Source organism: Coenobita brevimanus, chromosome 31 (assembly GCF_032717465.1).
Source record: "Coenobita brevimanus isolate Jiangsu-jjx chromosome 31, ASM3271746v2, whole genome shotgun sequence".
Taxonomy (NCBI): Eukaryota; Metazoa; Arthropoda; class Malacostraca; order Decapoda; family Coenobitidae; genus Coenobita; species Coenobita brevimanus.
Window position 1 is genome coordinate 1,888,147 of NC_136984.1, and position 10,198 is coordinate 1,898,344.

The 10,198-nt window shown below is 48.7% G+C and overlaps 1 non-coding gene across 1 annotated transcript; it reads right to left on the bottom strand.

The window, feature by feature from the left end:
* Nucleotides 1–288: 288 nt before the first annotated feature.
* On the bottom strand, nt 289–407 carry LOC145395546 (5S ribosomal RNA). Its single transcript, XR_013896622.1, has one exon. It is a non-coding gene; the product is annotated as a 5S ribosomal RNA (ribosomal RNA).
* Nucleotides 408–10,198: the final 9,791 nt, after the last annotated feature.

The following is a 10,198-nucleotide window of genomic DNA, read 5'->3' on the forward strand; positions in this document are numbered from 1 at the left end:
TGTTTGTGGCCACCTCAAACGGGATTGAGGCGTCTGGCAATAGATAAATAGATAGATTTTATGTTTAGTTCTCATCTTTTACTCCTGGGAAAGTTTCTAGGATAGAGTGTCAAGACGGATGGTAACACAATATCTGGCTCGACGCTGAATATTTAGCTGATTTTTTTTTTTTTCATTCATTCATTGCCAGACGCCATGTATCCCAAACGGGGTGGCCAATGGCTTAGAGTTAATTGTTTTACAGGGAGGGGCACTAATCCTCCACCAACCACACTTGACACGTAGGGATGCCAACAGCATCTGGTGTTCCCAGGCGGTCACCCATCCAAGTACTAACCAGACCCAACGTTGCTTAACTTCGCTGATCGGATGGGAAGCGGTGTACTCAACGTGGTATGGCCGTTGGCTGCTATGCAATATTTGGCATTTTTCTTTAACCGGTGTAGGGCTTGGCTGAATCACAACGGATAATTGAGCGTTGACTGTACCTGAGTTATGGGTTTGGCTGAAATATGATGGATAATTAGGAGTTTGCTGTAAATAAATGAATAAATAAATTAATAAGAAACCTCTAGTCTTATACGGTGTAGGAGAATGGATGCCCTCATGGGGTGGCAGTTTTTTTTTTATTTTTTTTTACATACAATATCCAATTCAGGGTGTACACTTGACAACCTGTTCCCTGTAGTGCAGTAACCCTCCTATTTATTTCACCTCCATTTCACCACTTGTGCACTAACACCCACTGTCCATATCGAACACATGCTAGGGCTGTCTCATACAGGACTGGTGTATTGGTATTAGGGGGGGTATTTTTACAACATGTCTGAGAGTCGTCTGCTGGATCAGTAATGCCTGCTTTATGAAATTCAAATCCTTAAACCGTTCCCTGCCCCAGCCGGGATTTCAACCTGGGACCGTTGGGACTGCGGATCACCTCTGTGCCGACACTGCCGCCGCCTCCCTCGTATCCATCAAGTTCCTCCTCATCCGCAGAAAGCAAGATGGTGGAATGCAGAGGGACAGTTTCAGCCTGTAGTCCACTGGGTTCTTGTCCAGATGAGCCTGGAGCCATGACAACAGTTTCTTTTTTTTTTTTTTAATGCAAAGAAGAAACAACTAAAGGCCAGAAGCTCGCAAGATTCTTATAAAAAAAAAAAAAAAAAAAATCAAGATCTGTTCGTTTTGGGATGCCTGAACACACTGCATTTAAAAGACTGGAGGTCCTAGGCAGTAGGAAATAAAGAGAAAGACAGTAGGAGATAGAGGAAGACTGTAGGAAATACAGACAGAGAAAGATAGTTCCAGAGCTGACCTGTTGTATACATGAAGGACTGGGAGTAGCAGTTAACTCTTGCATTAGTGAATTTGGCAGAAAAAGGATGAGAGTTTGCTGCTAGACAGGTGCTATGTGCCAGTCATAGTGGTGGAGGGATGCAAGCAGGCACTTCAGAGGATCAGTGACCATCAGAGTAATGACAGAAAAGAGATAAAGATGCAACAGTGCAGCGAAGAGACAGAGGTTGAAGGGAACCAGTAAGATGATGAGAGTTAATGAGATGAAAAGCATTTGACCACCAAAATTGAGAAGAGCTGTATGTGGGGAGCCTCCCCACACATGAGAGTTGTACTCTACACGGACGAATAAAACCCATGCATAAAGTCAACTACTGTGCAGGGGTAAAGAAGGTACGGAGTCGGCTTAGCACACCTAATTTCTTGGAAGCAGGTTTTACAAGAGACGTAATATGGTCTTTCCTAGATAAATCCGGAGAGAATGAAACCCCAAGCATGTTCAAGGATGATGGATGATTAAGCTGGATATTATTAAACATTAGTGGGTACTCCTGTGGAAGATTTTGCTGGGTTGAAAGATGTAAGAACTGAGTTTCTGATGTATTGAAAACAAGATTACTTTTTCCCCAATCAGAGATATGAGCCAAGTCTGACATTAGGTGTGCCATAGCCACATCCCTTGTTTGTTGAAGTAACTGCCGAGATGGACGCTGCAAGAAGCAGTGTAAGTATTGCACTCGGTTAAGTTTAAGCAATTCATCTCGACTTCATTTATTCCAGCTTTTCCCAAAACTGCCATCTCCACCATGAGTGCCGAGATGTAGAAACAGATTAACACCAGAGTATGATGCTAGTCATGAATAAGTGCTGTGGAAAGGATGTGGAGCTGTAATACTGAATTATGCTGCCAATGAGCTATGTCAATATGCAAAAGGAGGAATATCTGGGCAGTTAAAATAAACTGAGTATATTGGACTTATACAGGAGCAATGATGCGATTTGCTGATAAACTCAGGCATATTAGTAACATTGGTTAATTTTAGGTGATTTGCCAGCATAAACACCATCTTTATAAGTGTTAAAATATGTCATTCTAAGCCGGTCACTGCAATACCAGTTTGACTGATTGAACTATATACTGTTTTTACACTAACTTGTCCCAGATTTTGCAGCCAATTTCACAAAGGTTAGTGATAGAAGAAGGTATTGCTGTTTTTCTGCATCATTTCCGGAGTACTTTTTCACCGCTTGCACCATATTCTAGTGTAAGTCTATTATTACAGTTTAGTGAGGGATGTTACAGGGAGTGAGGAGTGTGTGGCAGCAACACAAAATAATGATATGCGACATGGTGTTTAAGGGGTGGGTGATGAAAAAAGTGGACCTATGCACCTAGGAAGAAAATATGGAAGTTAAAGAACCAAGCCGTAAGGGATACCTTCAACAGCGAGAGGAGAATGATGGCTTAACAGGGAGCCATTGACAGAAGCGTTAATGAATAGTACAAAGCTCTCAAGACCAACCTCTTGTGAGTTACTGATGCAGTATGCGCTGGGAAAAGTGCCCCACCAAGACAAAGTAACTTGGTGGTGGGATGAGGGTGTAGAAGCTGCAGTTTAGGAGAAACGATGGCTTTTCCGGGAATGGAAGAAGGGTGGTAACAGAGAGGAATACTTGGCTGCCAAGCGTAGGGCTAGAAAAGAGGTATAAAGGGCAAAATCTGAGTCTCGGAGACTTTTGCTGGAAAACCATAGTAGTGCTGAAGAGAATTATGGCATTTGTGGCCGATCAGACAAAGAGGGAAAACGGATATCATGGGTGAGCAGCGTGTATGAGGAAGGGTAGTGGTGAACAGTGGGGATATTACAGACGCCGTGAGAGAGCATTGCAACCGGTTGTTGAATGAGGAGTTTGACTGGAACAGGGAAGGTTTGGAGCCACCAGATCCAGTGTTTGGCCCGTGGCCTTTGATTGACGCTGCTGCTGTCAGCGGTGCAATAGAGAGGATGCAGGCGGGGAAGGCAGCAGGTGTGTCTGGGTTGACTGCCGAAATGTTGAAGGCCTCAGGAGATATTGGAGTGAGGATAGTCACTGACCTGATAAATATGATTATATATGAGTGCGTTGTCCCAGATGATTGGCTGTAGAATGTAATTGTGTACAAGGGGAAGGGTGACGCCCTGGAAAGAGGAAATTATAGGGGCATAAAGCTTGTAGAGCAGATAATGAAGGTAATGGAGAGAGTTCTAGAAGGTATGATTAGAGAAAGAGTGATTATTGATGAGATGCAGTTTGGGTTTATGCCAGGCAGGGGGACCACTGATGCCATTGTTCAACAGCTTCAGGAAAAATATACAAGAAAGAAAAGGGATCTGTACTTTGTTACTGTTGATTTCGAGAAGGTCTTTGACAGAGTCCCTAGAGAGGTGGTGAAGTAGGCAATGAGAAAGCTTGAGATGGAGGAGTGGCTGGTTAGGGTGGTTATGGCCATGTACAGTATGTGGGTGCTCACACTCAGGTAAGAGTGAATGGAGATTTGAGTGATGAATGTTGGTGTGCATCAGGGGTCAGTCTTGAGCCCCTTGTTTATCATGGTACTAGCCCTTTCACGTGACTACAGAAATGGACTCCCGTGGGAGATGATGTATGCTGATGATTTGGTGTTGATTGCAGAGAATGAAAGAGAGACGGAGGAAAGATTTAGGAAATGGAGAGATGGTATGGGGCACAAGGGCTTGAGTAAATGCAGATGAAACAAAAGTGGTGGTATCTAGGGCTGGTGGTGGTAGGCTACTGTAAAAGAAGAGGGAGAGCGGCCATGTGCAATTTGCCACGGGCGTGGGAAGTAATTCCATCTTGTGCAGTGTTTGTGATAAGTGGGTGCATAAGAGATGTAGTGGTATTAGAGGTAGACTGCGAGATAATGCTGATTATATGTGTGTGGTGTGTCGGGGAGAGCAGGTGGAGATTGTCAGGCGTAAGGATTGAACTTGCTGGTGAGTCTCTTGAGTGTGTGGATGAGTTATGTTATTTGGGAGACATGTTATGTGCTGGAGGTGGGGCTGGAGCAGCTCTGTGGCTAGAGTGAGGAGTGGTTGGAGGAAGTTCAGGGAGCTGTTGCCTCCAGCACCCAAAACTCTTATTACCCCAAGCCAATGTTAATATTTACCCTGGAGAGCGAAAGGTTCAAAGGAAATGTTTAAACGATATAATAGAATGTTAAGGAGTAGTCTTGTAAAACAAATGGGTAAGGCAAAAGTACTACCTGTGCCGCCTAAAACATTGCCTAATTGTGATGGAAGGATGGAAGCAGTTGGTATTATGATAATGCATTTGCTCTTCATCACCTCTTCCCTTTCTTTTTTGTTTATTCATGCCGTCTGACGATTCTATTCATCAGTTGTACTGAAGAGGTAAGAGCAAGTCTCCTCTGAACTTTCAGAAAATGCGTAGATACGTCATCGTATTGAAGTGGCCATAGAAACGGGAGCAAGTTAACTCTCTCAAGTACTAGGAAATAATTTTTTTTTTTTACATCTGCGAAGTAATTTGCATTAAACTACTTAAAGTCGTGTTTCTCCTAAAGTTCCTATGCGTTTACGAGGCGAAAGGTATGGAAACACGGAAATGGCTGGCAAATTGGACGTCTCTTTCAACTAAAAATACATACAGACCATGTTTATTTATGTATTAGACTGATTAAAGCAACTAACATATTTCTGTATATATTATTTTAACAGTTTTATCTTGCATAAATGGTTATCATCGAGAAAATAGCCAAAAGCTGGGTTGCCTTTTCCTAGGTAATCCCTTGGTTTGAGCTGAGTTGCACGTCATAACTTGTGAGGGGAGAGAACGACAACGCAGGCAGGCTTTCGTTCGATGTTAAGAAATTTGAAAATATCAGTGGGAGTTCGTCATACCCGCGCCGGAGGACGGAAGGAATGAAGAATTTAAGCACTTGTGAATACTATGTCGATGGTAAGAGCGGCGTAAATCCAACGAAACAGGTAAGTTTGTCACTTGAATTGTGACGTCTTGTTAGTAATTATTGCGCCATTATTGTTAGGCACTTCATTCTTGATTGTATTATTGACGCTATTATTACAATTTTAGTGCAGTATTTTGGTAATTTTGGCGTCTTTTGTAATTTCGGCGTCATTCAGTTTTGGCTGATGGTAGGTAAGCATCCCCGCTGGCTTGGGTGGCAGGTATGAAAAGCACAGGTGATACTGGCAAACTGGATGTTATTCGTAAATGAGAAACCATATCTGCCATGTTTACTTGTGCTTTTGACTAGTTGAAAGCAAGTAAAACACGTCTGGAATATTTTATTTTTGCAATATTATATTAAAAATTTGGTTAGTCATGTAGGTAATAGCAAAAAAGTAGGGTAGGTTCTACCTTAGCTATGTATTGTGTAATGCTGGGTAGAATTAGGCTCGACTTCTCGTACCTAGTTTACCCAACGTGGAGCGGGGTCCTCTTTCGAGACCGGAGCTAGTGCAATAAAGAGAGGTAGGACATAAAAACCTTCGGCAACACCATACACGTATATTACCACAGTCAGACACAGGACACTTCAGCAGACGTTACAACACAATATAGAGCAATACAAAAACCTTATCTAAAATATTGTGTATCTCGCAGGATACTAGCTTTCTAGATACTAATGACAATACAACAAATCTTAGTACTAGGAGTGCAGTAAATACAGGTGCGCGCGGAGCGCGTGAGGAGGGGGGGGAGTTTGTGATCCGCCAGGAGGAGGTAGGGGAGACACGGAGAGTGACTTAAAACGGCGAGGAGACAGTTATGGTAATATTGAAGGATGCCCGATATTAGCAAGGGAGTTTAGGTGTTTTCTGTTGGTGAAGATTCTTTGACAAATAACTCTGATTCTTACTTTGGCTTTAAGAGCGGGAGCGAGGAATGGAGAGAGTTTTTAGGAATAGCGTGCGGAGGAGGGAATATCGTTAATACTCGCCTTCCTTGATATTTTGGTGGAAATAGGTTTCTGTAGGCACAACTTATTCATTACACATTTTCTAGGTATGATACGTAGTCTCTCGCTTCACAACGCGTAACAAAGTCGGAATACCCGTAAATATTATTCCACCATATTACTTAGAGACTAGCCAATAGAACTCCAATAATATTTTAGTCTTTCTTCGGGTTCTAGAGATATGTCTTTAGAAAGATTCGAGGTGACACTCGCACGTATTTTCACTTTAGGTTTCAACCCACATTCTCGTCCTTCAACTGGAGATTGTGTTCTGATTTACCCCAATGGAGATTACATAAAGTCACTGCACAATACTTATTCTAAGAGAAAGGGAGTCACACTTAACCTACTTCACGATTGTTACAGGGTCACTCGTATTTCCTCATGGAGAGAAACAAGGACACGTCATCGGCGATCCGGTCGGACTGAGGGCGTCGTCAGGGCGGGGCGAGCCGGGAGGGCACGGGGCGGCTCGCGAGGGCGTCCTCTCGCGTCCGGGGGTTTCCGGACTGGGCTCCGGCGTAAGGCCCGTAGGACAGGGGCCGAAGAGGTCTAGGAACCTCTAGGTCAGGTCCCGGCGTCGCGGGGGCGTGGTGAGGTCTCGCCCGGGTGTCCTAGGGCAGGCCGGAAGAGGCGACAGACTGCGGTCTCCCACGACCAGGGACGCCGTCAGGGGAGGGCTGCGGCAGTGGCTGTCACGGGGGCCCGACAGGTGTGTCTGCTCGAAGGCCACGCGTAGGGAACAGAGGCCGGGGGAAACAGGGAGGTCTTTCCGGGATATACTGGAGCGAGACCCCTGAAGTTCAGCCTCCGGTTGTGGAGACGTCCCTCTCCTCACTACACCCTGGGAGCGACCATCGATTGTCTCTACCTGGACACTGGGGGAGCGACCATTGATCGTCTCTACCCGAATATTGTGGGAGCGACCATTGATCGTCTCGACCGGAGTGCTGAGGGAGCGACCGTTGATCGTCTCTACCTGAGCTTTGGGGGAGCGACCATTGATCGTCTCTACCTGGATTTTGGGGGAGCGACCATTGATCGTCTCTACCCGAGCACTGTGGGAGCGACCATTGATCGTCTCAACCGGAGGGCCAAGGGAGCGACCATTGATCGTCTCTACCTGGGTTTTGGGGGAGCGACCATTGATCGTCTCTACCTGAGCTTTGGGGGAGCGACCATTGATCGTCTCTACCTGGATTTTGGGGGAGCGACCATTGATCGTCTCTACCCGAGCACTGTGGGAGCGACCGTTGATCGTCTCAACCGGAGGGCCAAGGGAGCGACCATTGATCGTCTCTACCTGGATGTTGTGGGAGCGACCATTGATCGTCTCTACCGGGGTTTTAAGGGAGCGACCATTGATCGTCTCTACCTGGATGTTGTGGGAGCGACCATAGATCGTCTCTACCAATTCACTGTGGGAGCGACCATAGATCGTCTCTACCAGAGGGGCGCTGCCTGGAGTGTTGTTTCTGACTCCACTCCTAGCTAACTCGGTGATTCCGCCACGCGAAGGTAGTGTCTTTCGCCTACGGTGGCGGCGGCGTGGTGGTTGAATGTCACAGGGGCGCACGGCCCAGGCTGACATATGTCGTTGTTGCCCGGAGTGGTGATGGCTGGTGGCGGCTACCCCGTGGGGTCCGAGTGGGGGTGTCGGCATTCTTGAGGGCGAACTCCGTTGTTTCTGGTTCGCCTCGTTGTCGGGGATACTATGGTATTCTCCGGAATATTCCGGAGTACCGTATGTGTGTCCATCAAAGCCACGCATTTCACCACCGTGTTCTTGAAAAAAAGTCACGTCCCTGTGGATAGAGGTGGAACGCTAGAGTGTTGGGGGTGGTGTAAACGGGCTGGAGGTGTCGGAGTGTGTTCTGCCAGGCGACAGTGTAAGAATTTTCCTCTTGTGCTTGGTCATAGGTGAGGAAGAGGGCGGAGGGGGTGGTGGTGTGCTGGAGGATATTTAACAGGTGGTGTGGCCTGCGGAGCCGGTGGTTCTTGGTAAAGGAAGGGGCCCATACAGCCCGCTTAATCCTCATGTTGCTTGGTGTGGTTGTCGGTGTGGTTGGAGGTTGAATGCTGGATAGAGTGGGCGAAGGCCGGGTTTTGTGCGGCAGTAATGCGGCGTTGAGTCTCTGGGGAGTACAGGTAGGAGGGATTTGGGCCCGATGTAGCTGGACGGTGTGAAGTCGCGGGGAGGTGGGTGGTGTAGGGGTGTGGGAATATCGGGCAGGTGGGCGTGAGAGGCGGCCGGAGCGGGTGGTGGTGGTGGTGAGGGTAGGGGTGGGGGGGAGGGGGGCGTTGGGTGTGGGCGTGTTGTCTTTCGTGCCGCGGGCGTGGTAGAACGTGGTATTGGTGGAGTGGGCGTACGGGTGGTGGGCAGGGGAAGGGGGGTGGAAGGGGGGTGTGGCGAAGGGGTGGTGGTGTGGGCGGAAGAGGTGGTGGTGGGCTGGGGGGAGGGGGTGGCGGCAGGGGCTGGAGATGGGGGAGTGAGGACTGAAGGGGAAGCCATGGACGGGTGGGGCGAGGGGGAGGGGGGGTGGCGGGGGAGTTCAGGTGAGGCGCCTGGGGCAGGTGAGGTGGAGGTGGTAGGGGGGGAGAGGGGGAAGGTGAGGAGGAGATGTAGCACTCATATGTGGTTGTAGATGGTGGGGCGGGAGCCATGGGGGGGTGGGGTCGGGGTTGGGGGAATGGGCGCACGTGTCGGTTTCGGAGGGTACGGGGAGTGCCGTGGTAGTCCACGACCACCTGGTAAGGGTTGGGGATCTTGGTGATGGTGTGGGGGCCCGTGAAACGGGGGGCAAGTTTGTGGGGAGTGGGGAGTTGGGCGACGACTACGGTGTCACCCGGCTTGAAGGGGTTGGTGGCTGTGTCGGGTTCAAGATCTAAATTCCGCTGTAGGTGGTATATCCGCCTTTTTAGCAAGTGTAGCGGGTCCGTGGCGGGGGCGGAGGTGGGCGGTTGCAGGTGATGGCGTAAAGGTAGTAGGAGGGGGGTTTCGCCAAAGATCCTTTCGTGGGGGGAAACCCCGTCCTCTCGGGGGCACGAATTCATGCCCCACTGGACGATTTTGACGTGTGCTGGCCAATCGTTGTCTTTGGTAGCCTCGATTCTGGTCCGTAGCTGATTTGCCAAGGTACGATGGCTGCGTTCACACACCGCGTTCCCTTGAGGCCAATATGGTGAGGAGTGGGAGATTTCGTATCCAAAAATCCTGGCCAGCTCTTCCCAGACTTTTCCGGAGAATTCGGGGGCATTATCGGAATGGATGACTTGGGGAATGCCAAAGTAGGGGAAAACGTGTCGGAGTAAGGCATCGGCGACAGCGACGGCGTGATGTTCTTTAGCGGGGCAGGCTACTACGAACTTGGAATACGTGTCGACAAAAGTGATCACGTACTTATATCCCGATTTAGGAGGGAGAGGCCCTACCACGTCGACTGCTAGGAGCTGCCAGGGTTTGTGGGCGGTGATATGGCCAGAAGGCCCGGCGGTCCGGGTAATGTCTTTCCCGAGCGTGCAGGTGCGGCAAGTTTGAATAATTTCCTTGGCGAGGGTGGAGGGGTTCGGGGCCCAGTAGACGTCATTAAACACCTGTAGCAATTTTTTTGTGCCCAAATTGATGCCGTTGTGGGCGTGTAACTGGCGCAGGGTGTCACGTGCCGCATCGGGGGCCAAGAGGATGTGTCCAGACGGGGTTAAAAGGTGGTCACCCTGTCGGCACAATTTGGGAAACAGGTGGGCTGGAATCCAGGGGGGGCGTTCCTTGTGGTGCCAGAGTTCTAGCAGGTCCTGGTCTGGTTGGATTGCGCGGATGGGAAGGCGGGAGAGGGCATCTGCGTTGGTGTGGAGCTTCGTGGGTCTGTACGAGATCTCATATTGGAATTCCTCTAGGGT